General features: G+C 44.8%; 3 non-coding genes across 3 annotated transcripts; all 3 read right to left on the bottom strand.

The window, feature by feature from the left end:
• Positions 1-2,787: 2,787 nt before the first annotated feature.
• Positions 2,788-2,859, bottom strand: trnam-cau (transfer RNA methionine (anticodon CAU)). The gene has a single exon. It is a non-coding gene; the product is annotated as a tRNA-Met (tRNA).
• Positions 2,860-12,410: 9,551 nt separating this feature from the next.
• trnam-cau (transfer RNA methionine (anticodon CAU)) lies at positions 12,411-12,482 on the bottom strand. Its single transcript has one exon. It is a non-coding gene; the product is annotated as a tRNA-Met (tRNA).
• A 1,579-nt stretch (positions 12,483-14,061) lies between these two features.
• Positions 14,062-14,133, bottom strand: trnam-cau (transfer RNA methionine (anticodon CAU)). Its single transcript has one exon. It is a non-coding gene; the product is annotated as a tRNA-Met (tRNA).
• Positions 14,134-17,237: the final 3,104 nt, after the last annotated feature.

Raw genomic sequence — 17,237 nt, 5'->3', positions numbered from 1 at the left:
TGAGTCAATATGTTTTTTCTTGTGTACAGATGTTCCATGTTGTGTGAAGGTGTTCCCTGTTGTGTAAATGTGTTCCCTGTTGTGTAAAGGTGTTCCGTGTTGATTAATGTGTTCCCTGCTGTGTAAAGATGTTGCCTGTTGTGTCAAGATGTTTCCTGCTGTGTCAATGTGTTCCCCGTTGTGTAAATGTGTTCCTTGTTGTGCGTTGATATTCCCTGTTGTGTAAATGTATTCCCTGTTGTGTCAAGATGTTAGCCGTTGTGTAAAGATGTTTCCGTTGTGTTAATGTTCCCTGTTGTGTAAATGTGTTCCCTCTTGTTTGATGTGTTCCCTGTTGTGCAAAGATGTTCCCTCGTGTGTAAAGAAGTTTACTGTTGTTTGATTGTGTTCCCTGTTGTGTAAATGTGTTTCTTATTGTGTAAAGATATTCCCTGTTGTGTAAATGTTTTCCCAGTTGTGTCAAGACGTTCCCTGTTGTGTAAAGCCGTTCCCTGTTGTGTGAATGTGTTCCCTGTTGCTCTCCGTGTCCTCCTCACTCTGTCCATGAGCGAAGGTTGAACTGTGGCCAACAGCACCACCTGCTGGTGGGGTGGGGGCGCTGCCGGAATGATTTGAATGAAAGGGCGAAAGCCGAGGCTGCTGTGTGACTGCAGCATTTGCAGCTTGTGTTCCTGTGCGAATAAAAGTAATTGGAAAGTTGTGTTTCAGATTGATGTGCTAATTGTAAGGAAGAGGTTTTTGAAAGAAATTGTAAAGTGTGTGAAAATGTGTGAGCAGCAGAAAATGTTTCTTGTGGTGAATTGTTGAGCTTAAAAAGAACGTTCATATCAGAAGATGGTTTCGATCCATCGATCTCTGGGTTATGGGCCCAGCACGCTTCCGCTGCGCCACTCTGCTGTATCGCTATTTTGTTCACCAGTTGCATATTAGTGCTGTGTGTTAGCGAGAGACATGCTCTTGACGTGGCTGTTTTTGAAGGAAAACCATTGCACTGAAATACCTCACAGTCCCGGACAGAGCAACACACGTTTTGGAAGGCTGACCCTGGCGACACAATATGACAAGGACACTGAGCACCAGCACCAAAAAAGAGAGGGACACAGAAAGGCACTCAGGAAACCAAGGAGAGAGAGAGAAAGAAAGAGACTGAGTAACAGGAGGGAGACAGGGAAAGAGACTGATGAAACCAGAGAGAGACAGGGAAAGAGACTGATGAAATCGGGGGGAGACAGGGAAAGAGACTGAGCAACACGAGGGAGAGGTAGAAAGAGATGGAGCAAGACGAGGGCGAGAGGGAAAGACTGAGGGACATTCAGAGAAAGGGACTGAGTAACACGAGCGAGGAACAGAGAAAGAGACCGTAGAAACGAGAGAGAGACAGAGAAAGAGACTGATGAAACAAGGGAGAGACAGAGAAAGAGACTGAGTAAGACGAGGAAGGAACAGAGAAAGAGAATGAAGAAACCATAGAGAGACAGAGAAAGAGACTGAAGAAACCAGAGAGAGTCAGTGACAGAGACTGAACAAACCAGGGAGAGACAGGGAATGAGACTGGGTAACACGAGGGAGAAACAGAGAGAGAGATTGAAGAAACCAAGAGAGACAGAGAAAGAGACGGAGTAACAAGAGGGAGAGACAGAGAAAAAGACTGAAGAAATCAAGGAGAGACAGAGAAAGAGACTAAAGAAACCAGGGAGAGACTTTCTAAATCAATGATCTACACCACAAAAAGCAAGGGACATCGTACTCTTGTTTTACACAATAAGAAACACATTGACACAACAGGGAACACAATTGAACAACAGGAAACATCCTGACACAGAAAGGCACTCAGGAAACCAAGGAGAGAGAGAGAAAGAAAGAGACTGAGTAACAGGAGGGACACAGGAAAAGAGACTTAAGAAATCAGAGAGAGACAGGGAAAGAGACTGAAGAAACCAGTGGGAGACGGAGAAAGAGACTGAAGAAATCAAGGAGAGACAGAGAAAGAGACTAAAGAAACCAGGGAGAGACTTTCGAAATCAATGATCTACACCACAAAAAGCAAGGGACCTCGTACTCTTGTTTTTAAGATTGATCTTGAGTCAATATGTTTTTTCTTGTGTACAGATGTTCCATGTTGTGTGAAGGTGTTCCCTGTTGTGTAAATGTGTTCCCTGTTGTGTAAAGGTGTTCCGTGTTGATTAATGTGTTCCCTGCTGTGTAAAGATGTTGCCTGTTGTGTAAAGATGTTTCCTGCTGTGTCAATGTGTTCCCCGTTGTGGAAATGTGTTCCCTCTTGGTTCATGTGTTCCCCGTTCTGTAAAGATGTTCCCTGGTGTGTCAAGATGTTTCCTGTTGTTTAATTCTGTTCCCTGTTGTGTAAATGTGTTTCTTATTGTTTAAAGATATTCCCTCTTGTGTAAATGTGTTCCCAGTTGTGTCAAGACGTTCCCTGTTGTGTAAAGCCGTTCCCTGTTGTGTGAATGTGTTCCCTGTTGCTCTCCGTGTCCTCCTCACTCTGTCGATTCGCGAAGGTTGAACTGTGGCCAACAGCACCACCTGCTGGTGGGTGGGGGCGCTGCCGGAATGATTTGAATGAAAGGGCGAAAGTCGAGGCTGCTGTGTGTTTGCAGCATTTGCAGCTTGTGTTCCTGTGCGAATAAAAGTAATTGGAAAGTTGTGTTTCAGATTGATGTGCTAATTGTAAGGAAGAGGTTTTTGAAAGAAATTGTAAAGTGTGTGAAAAAGTGTAAGCAGCAGAAAATTTTTCTTGTGGTGAATTGTTGAGCTTAAAAAGAACGTTAATAGCAGAAGATGGTTTCGATCCATCGACCTCTGGGTTATGGGCCCAGCACGCTTCCGCTGCGCCACTCTGCTGTACCACTATTTTGTTCACCAGTTGCATATTAGTGCTGTGTGTTAGCGAGAGACATGCTCTTCACGTGGCTGTTTTTGAAGGAAAACCATTGCACTGAAATACCTCACAGTCCCGGACAGAGCAACACACGTTTTGGAAGGCTGACCCAGGCGACACAATATGACAAGGACACTGAGCACCAGCACCAAGAAAGAGAGGGACACAGAAAGGCACTCAGGAAACCAAGGAGAGAGAGAGAAAGAAAGAGACTGAGTAACAGGAGGGAGACTGGGAAAGAGACTGAAGAAACCAGAGAGAGACAGGGAAAGAGACTGATGAAACCAGGGGGAGACAGGGAAAGAGACTGAGTAACACGGGGGAGAGGTAGAAAGAGATGGAGCAAGACGAGGGCGAGAGGGAAAGACTGAGGGAGATTCAGAGAAAGGGACTGAGTAACACGAGCGAGGAACAGAGAAAGAGACCGTAGAAACGAGAGAGAGACAGAGAAAGAGACTGATGAAACAAGGGAGAGACTGAGAAAGAGACCGAGTAAGACGAGGAAGAAACAGAGAAAGAGACTAAAGAAACCATCGAGAGACAGAGAAAGAGACTGAAGAAACCAGGGAGAGTCAGTGACAGAGACTGAACAAACCAGGAAGACACAGGGAATGAGACTGGGTAACACGAGGGAGAAACAGAGAGAGGGATTGAAGAAACCAAGAGAGACAGAGAAGGAGACTGAGTAACAAGAGGGAGAGACAGAGAAAAAGACTGAAGAAATCAAGGAGAGACAGAGAAAGAGACTAAAGAAACCAGGGAGAGACTTTCTAAATCAATGATCTACACCACAAAAAGCAAGGGACATCGCACTCTTGTTTTACACAATAAGAAACACATTTACACAACAGGGAACACAATTAAACAACAGGAAACATCATGACACAGAAAGGCACTCAGGAAACCAAGGAGAGAGAGAGAAAGAAAGAGACTGAGTAACAGGAGGGAGACAGGGAAAGAGACTGAAGAAATCAGAGAGAGACAGGGAAAGAGACTGAAGAAACCAGGGGGAGACAGAGAAAGAGACTGAAGAAATCAAGGAGAGACAGAGAAAGAGACTAAAGAAACCAGGGAGAGACTTTCTAAATCAATGATCTACACCACAAAAAGCAAGGGACCTCGTACTCTTGTTTTTAAGATTGTTCTTGAGTCAATATGTTCTTTCTTGTGTACAGATGTTCCATGTTGTGTGAAGGTGTTCCCTGTTGTGTAAATGTGTTCCCTGTTGTGTAAAGGTGTTCCGTGTTGATTAATGTGTTCCCTGCTGTGTAAAGATGTTGCCTGTTGTGTAAAGATGTTTCCTGCTGTGTCAATGTGTTCCCCGTTGTGTAAATGTGTTCCCTCTTGGTTCATGTGTTCCCCGTTGTGCAAAGATGTTCCCTGGTGTGTCAAGATGTTTCCTGTTGTTTAATTGTGTTCCCTGTTGTGTAAATGTGTTTCTTATTGTTTAAAGATATTCCCTCTTGTGTAAATGTGTTCCCAGTTGTGTCAAGACGTTCCCTGTTGTGTAAAGCCGTTCCCTGTTGTGTGAATGTGTTCCCTGTTGCTCTCCGTGTCCTCCTCACTCTGTCGATTCGCGAAGGTTGAACTGTGGCCAACAGCACCACCTGCTGGTGGGTGGGGGCGCTGCCGGAATGATTTGAATGAAAGGGCGAAAGTCGAGGCTGCTGTGTGTTTGCAGCATTTGCAGCTTGTGTTCCTGTGCGAATAAAAGTAATTGGAAAGTTGTGTTTCAGATTGATGTGATAATTGTAAGGAAGAGGTTTTTGAAAGAAATTGTAAAGTGTGTGAAAAAGTGTAAGCAGCAGAAAATTTTTCTTGTGGTGAATTGTTGAGTTTAAAAGGAACGTTATGGGTTATGGGCCCAGCACGCTTCCGCTGCGCCACTCTGATGTACCGCTATTTTGTTCACCAGTTGCATATTAGTGCTGTGTGTTAGCGAGAGACATGCTCTTCACGTGGCTGTTTTTGAAGGAAAACCATTGCACTGAAATACCTCACAGTCCCGGACAGAGCAACACACGTTTTGGAAGGCTGACCCAGGCGACACAATATGACAAGGACACTGAGCACCAGCACCAAGAAAGAGAGGGACACAGAAAGGCACTCAGGAAACCAAGGAGAGAGAGAGAAAAAAAGAGACTGAGTAACAGGAGGGAGACAGGGAAAGAGACTGAAGAAACCAGAGAGAGACAGGGAAAGAGACTGATGAAACCAGGGGGAGACAGGGAAAGAGACTGAGTAACACGAGGGAGAGGTAGAAAGAGATGGAGCAAGACGAGGGCGAGAGGGAAAGACTGAGGGAGATTCAGAGAAAGGGACTGAGTAACACGAGCGAGGAACAGAGAAAGAGACCGTAGAAACGAGAGAGAGACAGAGAAAGAGACTGATGAAACAAGGGAGAGACTGAGAAAGAGATTGAGTAAGACGAGGAAGAAACAGAGAAAGAGACTGAAGAAACCATAGAGAGACAGAGAAAGAGACTGAAGAAAGCAGGGAGAGTCAGTGACAGAGACTGAACAAACCAGGGAGAGACAGGGAATGAGACTGGGTAACACGAGGGAGAAACAGAGAGAGAGATTGAAGAAACCAAGAGAGACAGAGAAGGAGACTGAGTAACAAGAGGGAGAGACAGAGAAAAAGACTGAAGAAATCAAGGAGAGACAGAGAAAGAGACTAAAGAAACCAGGGAGAGACTTTCTAAATCAACGATCTACACCACAAAAAGCAAGGGACATCGCACTCTTGTTTTACACAATAACAAACACATTTACACAACAGGGAACACAATTAAACAACAGGAAACATCTTGACACAGAAAGGCACTCAGGAAACCAAGGAGAGAGAGAGAAAGAAAGAGACTGAGTAACAGGATGGAGACAGGGAAAGAGACTGAAGAAACCAGAGAGAGACAGGGAAAGAGACTGAAGAAACCAGGGGGAGACAGAGAAAGAGACTGAGTAACAAGAGGGAGAGACAGAGAAAGAGACTGAAGAAATCAAGGAGAGACAGAGAAAGAGACTAAAGAAACCAGGGAGAGACTTTCTAAATCAATGATGTACACCACAAAAAGCAAGGGACCTCGTACTCTTGTTTTTAAGATTGTTCTTGAGTCAATATGTTTTTTCTTGTGTACAGATGTTCCATGTTGTGTGAAGGTGTTCCCTGTTGTGTAAATGTGTTCCCTGTTGTGTAAAGGTGTTCCGTGTTGATTAATGTGTTCCCTGCTGTGTAAAGATGTTGCCTGTTGTGTAAAGATGTTTCCTGCTGTGTCAATGTGTTCCCCGTTGTGTAAATGTGTTCCCTCTTGGTTCATGTGTTCCCCGTTGCGCAAAGATGTTCCCTGGTGTGTCAAGATGTTTCCTGTTGTTTAATGGGTTCTGGGCCCAGCACGCTTCCGCTGCGCCACTCTGCTGTACCGCTATTTTGTTCACCAGTTGCATATTAGTGCTGTGTGTTAGCGAGAGATATGCTCCTCCCGTGGCTGTTTTTGAAGGAAAACCATTGCACTGTAATACCTCACAGTCCCGGACAGAGCAACACACGTTTTGGAAGGCTGACCCTGGCGACACAATATGACAAGGACACTGAGCACCAGCACCAAGAAAGAGAGGGACACAGAAAGGCACTCAGGAAACCAGGGAGAGAGAGAGAAAGAAACAGACTGAGGAACAGGAGGGAGACAGGGAAAGAGACTGAAGAAACCAGAGAGAGACAGGGAAAGAGACTGATGAAACCAGGGGGAGACAGGGAAAGAGACTGAGTAACACGAGGGAGAGGTAGAAAGAGATGGAGCAAGACGAGGGCGAGAGGGAAAGACTGAGGGAGATTCAGAGAAAGGGACTGAGTAACACGAGCGAGGAAAAGAGAAAGAGACCGTAGAAACGAGAGAGAGACAGAGAAAGAGACTGATGAAACAAGGGAGAGACTGAGAAAGAGATTGAGTAAGAAGAGGAAGAAACAGAGAAAGAGACTGAAGAAACCATAGAGAGACAGAGAAAGAGACTGAAGAAACCAGGGAGAGTCAGTGACAGAGACTGAACAAACCAGGGAGAGACAGGGAATGAGACTGGGTAACACGAGGGAGAAACAGAGAGAGAGATTGAAGAAACCAAGAGAGACAGAGAAGGAGACTGAGTAACAAGAGGGAGAGGCAGAGAAAAAGACTGAAGAAATCAAGGAGAGACAGAGAAAGAGACTAAAGAAACCAGGGAGAGACTTTCTAAATCAATGATCTACACCACAAAAAGCAAGGGACATCGCACTCTTGTTTTACACAATAAGAAACACATTTACACAACAGGGAACACAATTAAACAACAGGAAACATCTTGACACAGAAAGGCACTCAGGAAACCAAGGAGAGAGAGAGAAAGAAAGAGACTGAGTAACAGGATGGAGACAGGGAAAGAGACTGAAGAAACCAGAGAGAGACAGGGAAAGAGACTGAAGAAACCAGGGGGAGACAGAGAAAGAGACTGAGTAACAAGAGGGAGAGACAGAGAAAGAGACTGAAGAAATCAAGGAGAGACAGAGAAAGAGACTAAAGAAACCAGGGAGAGACTTTCTAAATCAATGATGTACACCACAAAAAGCAAGGGACCTCGTACTCTTGTTTTTAAGATTGTTCTTGAGTCAATATGTTTTTTCTTGTGTACAGATGTTCCATGTTGTGTGAAGGTGTTCCCTGTTGTGTAAATGTGTTCCCTGTTGTGTAAAGGTGTTCCGTGTTGATTAATGTGTTCCCTGCTGTGTAAAGATGTTGCCTGTTGTGTAAAGATGTTTCCTGCTGTGTCAATGTGTTCCCCGTTGTGTAAATGTGTTCGCTCTTGGTTCATGTGTTCCCCGTTGCGCAAAGATGTTCCCTGGTGTGTCAAGATGTTTCCTGTTGTTTAATGGGTTCTGGGCCCAGCACGCTTCCGCTGCGCCACTCTGCTGTACCGCTATTTTGTTCACCAGTTGCATATTAGTGCTGTGTGTTAGCGAGAGATATGCTCCTCCTGTGGCTGTTTTTGAAGGAAAACCATTGCACTGTAATACCTCACAGTCCCGGACAGAGCAACACACGTTTTGGAAGGCTGACCCTGGCGACACAATATGACAAGGACACTGAGCACCAGCACCAAGAAAGAGAGGGACACAGAAAGGCACTCAGGAAACCAAGGAGAGAGAGAGAAAGAAACAGACTGAGGAACAGGAGGGAGACAGGGAAAGAGACTGAAGAAACCAGAGAGAGACAGGGAAAGAGACTGATGAAACCAGGGGGAGACAGGGAAAGAGACTGAGTAACACGAGGGAGAGGTAGAAAGAGATGGAGCAAGACGAGGGCGAGAGGGAAAGACTGAGGGAGATTCAGAGAAAGGGACTGAGTAACACGAGCGAGGAACAGAGAAAGAGACCGTAGAAACGAGAGAGAGACAGAGAAAGAGACTGATGAAACAAGGGAGAGACTGAGAAAGAGATTGAGTAAGACGAGGAAGAAACAGAGAAAGAGACTGAAGAAACCATAGAGAGACAGAGAAAGAGACTGAAGAAACCAGGGAGAGTCAGTGACAGAGACTGAACAAACCAGGGAGAGACAGGGAATGAGACTGGGTAAAACGAGGGAGAAACAGAGAGAGAGATTGAAGAAACCAAGAGAGACAGAGAAGGAGACTGAGTAACAAGAGGGAGAGACAGAGAAAAAGACTGAGTAAGACGAGGAAGAAACAGAGAAAGAGACTAAAGAAACCATAGAGAGACAGAGAAAGAGACTGAAGAAACCAGGGAGAGTCAGTGACAGAGACTGAACAAACCAGGGAGAGACAGGGAATGAGACTGGGTAACACGAGGGAGAAACAGAGAGAGAGATTGAAGAAACCAAGAGAGACAGAGAAGGAGACTGAGTAACAAGAGGGAGAGACAGAGAAAGAGACTGAAGAAATCAAGGAGAGACAGAGAAAGAGACTAAAGAAACCAAGGAGAGACTTTCTAAATCTATGATCTACACCACAAAAAGCAAGGGACATCGCACTCTTGTTTTACACAATAAGAAACACATTTACACAACAGGGAACACAATTAAACAACAGGAAACATCTTGACACAGAAAGGCACTCAAGAAACCAAGGAGAGAGAGAGAAAGAAAGAGACTGAGTAACAGGAGGGAGACAGGGAAAGAGACTGAAGAAATCAGAGAGAGACAGGGAAAGAGACTGAAGAAACCAGGGGGAGACAGAGAAAGAGACTGAAGAAATCAAGGAGAGACAGAGAAAGAGACTAAAGAAACCAGGGAGAGACTTTCTAAATCAATGATCTACACCACAAAAAGCAAGGGACCTCGTACTCTTGTTTTTAAGATTGTTCTTGAGTCAATATGTTTTTTCTTGTGTACAGATGTTCCATGTTGTGTGAAGGTGTTCCCTGTTGTGTAAATGTGTTCCCTGTTGTGTAAAGGTGTTCCGTGTTGATTAATGTGTTCCCTGCTGTGTAAAGATGTTGCCTGTTGTGTAAAAATGTTTCCTGCTGTGTCAATGTGTTCCCCGTTGTGTAAATGTGTTCCCTCTTGTTTCATGTGTTCCCCGTTGTGCAAAGATGTTCCCTGGTGTGTCAAGATGTTTCCTGTTGTTTAATTGTGTTCCCTGTTGTGTAAATGTGTTTCTTATTGTTTAAAGATATTCCCTCTTGTGTAAATGTGTTCCCAGTTGTGTCAAGACGTTCCCTGTTGTGTAAAGCCGTTCCCTGTTGTGTGAATGTGTTCCCTGTTGCTCTCCGTGTCCTCCTCACTCTGTCGATTCGCGAAGGTTGAACTGTGGCCAACAGCACCACCTGCTGGTGGGTGGGGGCGTTGCCGGAATGATTTGAATGAAAGGGCGAAAGTCGAGGCTGCTGTGTGTTTGCAGCATTTGCAGCTTGTGTTCCTGTGCGAATAAAAGTAATTGGAAAGTTGTGTTTCAGATTGATGTGCTAATTGTAAGGAAGAGGTTTTTGAAAGAAATTGTAAAGTGTGTGAAAAAGTGTAAGCAGCAGAAAATTTTTCTTGTGGTGAATTGTTGAGCTTAAAAAGAACGTTAATAGCAGAAGATGGTTTCGATCCATCGACCTCTGGGTTATGGACCGAGCACGCTTCCGCTGCGCCTCTCTGCTGTACCGCTATTTTGTTCACCAGTTGCATATTAGTGCTGTGTGTTAGCGAGAGATATGCTCCTCCCGTGGCTGTTTTTGAAGGAAAACCATTGCACTATAATACCTCACAGTCCCGGACAGAGCAACACACGTTTTGGAAGGCTGACCCTGGCGACACAATATGACAAGGACACTGAGCACCAGCACCAAGAAAGAGAGGGACACAGAAAGGCACTCAGGAAACCAAGGAGAGAGAGAGAAAGAAACAGACTGAGGAACAGGAGGGAGACAGGGAAAGAGACTGAAGAAACCAGAGAGAGACAGGGAAAGAGACTGATGAAACCAGGGGGAGACAGGGAAAGAGACTGAGTAACACGAGGGAGAGGTAGAAAGAGATGGAGCAAGACGAGGGCGAGAGGGAAAGACTGAGGGAGATTCAGAGAAAGGGACTGAGTAACACGAGCGAGGAACAGAGAAAGAGACCGTAGAAACGAGAGAGAGACAGAGAAAGAGACTGATGAAACAAGGGAGAGACTGAGAAAGAGATTGAGTAAGACGAGGAAGAAACAGAGAAAGAGACTGAAGAAACCATAGAGAGACAGAGAAAGAGACTGAGTAACAAGAGGGAGAGACAGAGAAAAAGACTGAAGAAATCAAGGAGAGACAGAGAAAGAGACTAAAGAAACCAGGGAGAGACTTTCTAAATCAATGATCTACACCACAAAAAGCAAGGGACATCGCACTCTTGTTTTACACAATAAGAAACACATTTACACAACAGGGAACACAATTAAACAACAGGAAACATCTTGACACAGAAAGGCACTCAGGAAACCAAGGAGGGAGAGAGAAAGAAAGAGACTGAGTAACAGGATGGAGACAGTGAAAGATAGTGAAGAAACCAGAGAGAGACAGGGAAAGAGACTGAAGAAACCAGGGGGAGACAGAGAAAGAGACTGAGTAACAAGAGGGAGAGACAGAGAAAGAGACTGAAGAAATCAAGGAGAGACAGAGAAAGAGACTAAAGAAACCAGGGAGAGACTTTCTAAATCAATGATCTACACCACAAAAAGCAAGGGACATCGTACTCTTGTTTTACACAATAAGAAACACATTTACACAACAGGGAACACAATTAAACAACAGGAAACATCTTGACACAGAAAGGCACTCAGGAAACCAAGGAGAGAGAGAGAAAGAAAGAGACTGAGTAACAGAAGGGATACAGGGAAAGAGACTGAAGAAATCAAGGAGAGACAGAGAAAGAGACTAAAGAAACCAGGGAGAGACTTTCTAAATCAATGATCTACACCACAAAAAGCAAGGGACATCGCACTCTTGTTTTACACAATAACAAACACATTTACACAACAGGGAACACAATTAAACAACAGGAAACATCTTGACACAGAAAGGCACTCAGGAAACCAAGGAGAGAGAGAGAAAGAAAGAGACTGAGTAACAGGAGGGAGACAGGGAAAGAGACTGAAGAAACCAGAGAGAGACAGGGAAAGAGACTGAAGAAACCAGGGGGAGACAGAGAAAGAGACTGAGTAACAAGAGGGAGAGACAGAGAAAGAGACTGAAGAAATCAAGGAGAGACAGAGAAAGAGACTAAAGAAACCAGGGAGAGACTTTCTAAATCAATGATGTACACCACAAAAAGCAAGGGACCTCGTACTCTTGTTTTTAAGATTGTTCTTGAGTCAATATGTTTTTTCTTGTGTACAGATGTTCCATGTTGTGTGAAGGTGTTCCCTGTTGTGTAAATGTGTTCCCTGTTGTGTAAAGGTGTTCCGTGTTGATTAATGTGTTCCCTGCTGTGTAAAGATGTTGCCTGTTGTGTAAAGATGTTTCCTGCTGTGTCAATGTGTTCCCCGTTGTGTAAATGTGTTCCCTCTTGGTTCATGTGTTCCCCGTTGCGCAAAGATGTTCCCTGGTGTGTCAAGATGTTTCCTGTTGTTTAATTGTGTTCCCTGTTGTGTAAATGTGTTTCTTATTGTTTAAAGATATTCCCTCTTGTGTAAATGTGTTCCCAGTTTAGTCAAGACGTTCCCTGTTGTGTAAAGCCGTTCCCTGTTGTGTTAATGTGTTCCCTGTTGCTCTCCGTGTCCTCCTCACTCTGTCCATTCGCGAAGGTTGAACTGTGGCCAACAGCACCACCTGCTGGTGGGGTGGGGGCGCTGCCGGAATGATTTGAATGAAAGGGCGAAAGTCGAGGCTGCTGTGTGTTTGCAGCATTTGCAGCTTGTGTTCCTGTGCGAATAAAAGTAATTGGAAAGTTGTGTTTCAGATTGATGTGCTAATTGTAAGGAAGAGGTTTTTGAAAGAAATTGTAAAGTGTGTGAAAAAGTGTAAGCAGCAGAAAATTTTTCTTGTGGTGAATTGTTGAGCTTAAAAAGAACGTTAATAGCAGAAGATGGTTTCGATCCATCGACCTCTGGGTTATGGGCCCAGCACGCTTCCGCTGCGCCACTCTGCTGTACCGCTATTTTGTTCACCAGTTGCATATTATTGCTGTGTGTTAGCGAGAGATATGCTCCTCCCGTGGCTGTTTTTGAAGGAAAACCATTGCACTGTAATACCTCACAGTCCCGGACAGAGCAACACACGTTTTGGAAGGCTGACCCTGGCGACACAATATGACAAGGACACTGAGCACCAGCACCAAGAAAGAGAGGGACACAGAAAGGCACTCAGGAAACCAAGGAGAGAGAGAGAAAGAAACAGACTGAGGAACAGGAGGGAGACAGGGAAAGAGACTGAAGAAACCAGAGAGAGACAGGGAAAGAGACTGATGAAACCAGGGGGAGACAGGGAAAGAGACTGAGTAACACGAGGGAGAGGTAGAAAGAGATGGAGCAAGACGAGGGCGAGAGGGAAAGACTGAGGGAGATTCAGAGAAAGGGACTGAGTTACACGAGCGAGGAACAGAGAAAGAGACCGTAGAAACGAGAGAGAGACAGAGAAAGAGACTGATGAAACAAGGGAGAGACTGAGAAAGAGATTGAGTAAGACGAGGAAGAAACAGAGAAAGAGACTGAAGAAACCATAGAGAGACAGAGAAAGAGACTGAAGAAACCAGGGAGAGTCGGTGACAGAGACTGAACAAACCAGGGAGAGACAGGGAATGAGACTGGGTAACACGAGGGAGAAACAGAGAGAGAGATTGAAGAAACCAAGAGAGACAGAGAAGGAGACTGAGTAACAAGAGGGAGAGACAGAGAAAGAGACTGAAGAAATCAAGGAGAGACAGAGAAAGAGACTAAAGAAACCAGGGAGAGACTTTCTAAATCAATGATGTACACCACAAAAAGCAAGGGACCTCGTACTCTTGTTTTTAAGATTGTTCTTGAGTCAATATGTTTTTTCTTGTGTACAGATGTTCCATGTTGTGTGAAGGTGTTCCCTGTTGTGTAAATGTGTTCCCTGTTGTGTAAAGGTGTTCCGTGTTGATTAATGTGTTCCCTGCTGTGTAAAGATGTTGCCTGTTGTGTAAAGATGTTTCCTGCTGTGTCAATGTGTTCCCCGTTGTGTAAATGTGTTCCCTCTTGGTTCATATGTTCCCCGTTGCGCAAAGATGTTCCCTGGTGTGTCAAGATGTTTCCTGTTGTTTAATTGTGTTCCCTGTTGTGTAAATGTGTTTCTTATTGTTTAAAGATATTCCCTCTTGTGTAAATGTGTTCCCAGTTGAGTCAAGACGTTCCCTGTTGTGTAAAGCCGTTCCCTGTTGTGTTAATGTGTTCCCTGTTGCTCTCCGTGTCCTCCTCACTCTGTCCATTCGCGAAGGTTGAACTGTGGCCAACAGCACCACCTGCTGGTGGGGTGGGGGCGCTGCCGGAATGATTTGAATGAAAGGGCGAAAGTCGAGGCTGCTGTGTGTTTGCAGCATTTGCAGCTTGTGTTCCTGTGCGAATAAAAGTAATTGGAAAGTTGTGTTTCAGATTGATGTGCTAATTGTAAGGAAGAGGTTTTTGAAAGAAATTGTAAAGTGTGTGAAAAAGTGTAAGCAGCAGAAAATTTTTCTTGTGGTGAATTGTTGAGCTTAAAAAGAACGTTAATAGCAGAAGATGGTTTCGATCCATCGACCTCTGGGTTATGGGCCCAGCACGCTTCCGCTGCGCCACTCTGCTGTACCGCAATTTTGTTCACCAGTTGCATATTAGTGCTGTGTGTTAGCGAGAGATATGCTCCTCCTGTGGCTGTTTTTGAAGGAAAACCATTGCACTGTAATACCTCACAGTCCCGGACAGAGCAACACACGTTTTGGAAGGCTGACCCTGGCGACACAATATGACAAGGACACTGAGCACCAGCACCAAGAAAGAGAGGGACACAGAAAGGCACTCAGGAAACCAGGGAGAGAGAGAGAAAGAAACAGACTGAGGAACAGGAGGGAGACAGGGAAAGAGACTGAAGAAACCAGAGAGAGACAGGGAAAGAGACTGATGAAACCAGGGGGAGACAGGGAAAGAGACTGAGTAACACGAGGGAGAGGTAGAAAGAGATGGAGCAAGACGAGGGCGAGAGGGAAAGACTGAGGGAGATTCAGAGAAAGGGACTGAGTAACACGAGCGAGGAACAGAGAAAGAGACCGTAGAAACGAGAGAGAGACAGAGAAAGAGACTGACGAAACAAGGGAGAGATGAGAAAGAGATTGAGTAAGACGAGGAAGAAACAGAGAAAGAGACTGAAGAAACCATAGAGAGACAGAGAAAGAGACTGAAGAAACCAGGGAGAGTCAGTGACAGAGACTGAACAAACCAGGGAGAGACAGGGAATGAGACTGGGTAACACGAGGGAGAAACAGAGAGAGAGATTGAAGAAACCAAGTGAGACAGAGAAGGAGACTGAGTAACAAGAGGGAGAGACAGAGAAAAAGACTGAAGAAATCAAGGAGAGACAGAGAAAGAGACTAAAGAAACCAGGGAGAGACTTTCTAAATCAATGATCTACACCACAAAAAGCAAGGGACATCGCACTCTTGTTTTACACAATAACAAACACATTTACACAACAGGGAACACAATTAAACAACAGGAAACATCTTGACACAGAAAGGCACTCAGGAAACCAAGGAGAGAGAGAGAAAGAAAGAGACTGAGTAACAGGAGGGAGACAGGGAAAGAGACTGAAGAAACCAGAGAGAGACAGGGAAAGAGACTGAAGAAACCAGGGGGAGACAGAGAAAGAGACTGAGTAACAAGAGGGAGAGACAGAGAAAGAGACTGAAGAAATCAAGGAGAGACAGAGAAAGAGACTAAAGAAACCAGGGAGAGACTTTCTAAATCAATGATCTACACCACAAAAAGCAAGGGACCTCGTACTCTTGTTTTTAAGATTGTTCTTGAGTCAATATGTTTTTTCTTGTGTACAGATGTTCCATGTTGTGTGAAGGTGTTCCCTGTTGTGTAAATGTGTTCCCTGTTGTGTAAAGGTGTTCCGTGTTGATTAATGTGTTCCCTGCTGTGGAAAGATGTTGCCTGTTGTGTAAAGATGTTTCCTGCTGTGTCAATGTGTTCCCCGTTGTGTAAATGTGTTCCCTCTTGGTTCATGTGTTCCCCGTTGCGCAAAGATGTTCCCTGGTGTGTCAAGATGTTTCCTGTTGTTTAATTGTGTTCCCTGTTGTGTAAATGTGTTTCTTATTGTTTAAAGATATTCCCTCTTGTGTAAATGTGTTCCCAGTTGAGTCAAGACGTTCCCTGTTGTGAAAAGCCGTTCCCTGTTGTGTTAATGTGTTCCCTGTTGCTCTCCGTGTCCTCCTCACTCTGTCCATTCGCGAAGGTTGAACTGTGGCCAACAGCACCACCTGCTGGTGGGTTGGGGGCGCTGCCGGAATGATTTGAATGAAAGGGCGAAAGTCGAGGCTGCTGTGTGTTTGCAGCATTTGCAGCTTGTGTTCCTGTGCGAATAAAAGTAATTGGAAAGTTGTGTTTCAGATTGATGTGCTAATTGTAAGGAAGAGGTTTTTGAAAGAAATTGTAAAGTGTGTGAAAAAGTGTAAGCAGCAGAAATTTTTCTTGTGGTGAATTGTTGAGCTTAAAAAGAACGTTAATAGCAGAAGATGGTTTCGATCCATCGACCTCTGGGTTATGGACCCAGCACGCTTCCGCTGCGCCTCTCTGCTGTACCGCTATTTTGCTCACCAGTTGCATATTAGTGCTGTGTGTTAGCGAGAGATATGCTCCTCCCGTGGCTGTTTTTGAAGGAAAACCATTGCACTGTAATACCTCACAGTCCCGGACAGAGCAACACACGTTTTGGAAGGCTGACCCTGGCGACACAATATGACAAGGACACTGAGCACCAGCACCAAGAAAGAGAGGGACACAGAAAGGCACTCAGGAAACCAAGGAGAGAGAGAGAAAGAAACAGACTGAGGAACAGGAGGGAGACAGGGAAAGAGACTGAAGAAACCAGAGAGAGACAGGGAAAGAGACTGATGAAACCAGGGGGAGACAGGGAAAGAGACTGAGTAACACGAGGGAGAGGTAGAAAGAGATGGAGCAAGACGAGGGCGAGAGGGAAAGACTGAGGGAGATTCAGAGAAAGGGACTGAGTAACACGAGCGAGGAACAGAGAAAGAGACCGTAGAAACGAGAGAGAGACAGAGAAAGAGACTGATGAAACAAGGGAGAGACTGAGAAAGAGATTGAGTAAGACGAGGAAGAAACAGAGAAAGAGACTGAAGAAACCATAGAGAGACAGAGAAAGAGACTGAAGAAACCAGGGAGAGTCAGAGACAGAGACTGAACAAACCAGGGAGAGACAGGGAATGAGACTGGGTAACACGAGGGAGAAACAGAGAGAGAGATTGAAGAAACCAAGAGAGACAGAGAAGGAGACTGAGTAACAAGAGGGAGAGACAGAGAAAAAGACTGAAGAAATCAAGGAGAGACAGAGAAAGAGACTAAAGAAACCAGGGAGAGACTTTCTAAATCAATGATCTACACCACAAAAATCAAGGGACATCGCACTCTTGTTTTACACAATAAGAAACACATTTACACAACAGGGAACACAATTAAACAACAGGAAACATCTTGACACAGAAAGGCACTCAGGAAACCAAGGAGGGAGAGAGAAAGAAAGAGACTGAGTAACAGGATGGAGACAGTGAAAGATACTGAAGAAACCAGAGAGAGACAGGGAAAGAGACTGAAGAAACCAGGGGGAGACAGAGAAAGAGACTGAGTAACAAGAGGGAGAGACAGAGAAAGAGACTGAAGAAATCAAG

Source organism: Heptranchias perlo, unplaced genomic scaffold (genome assembly GCF_035084215.1).
Source record: "Heptranchias perlo isolate sHepPer1 unplaced genomic scaffold, sHepPer1.hap1 HAP1_SCAFFOLD_242, whole genome shotgun sequence".
Lineage (NCBI taxonomy): Eukaryota > Metazoa > Chordata > Chondrichthyes > Hexanchiformes > Hexanchidae > Heptranchias > Heptranchias perlo.
This window is presented reverse-complemented; position numbering and strand designations above follow the sequence as displayed.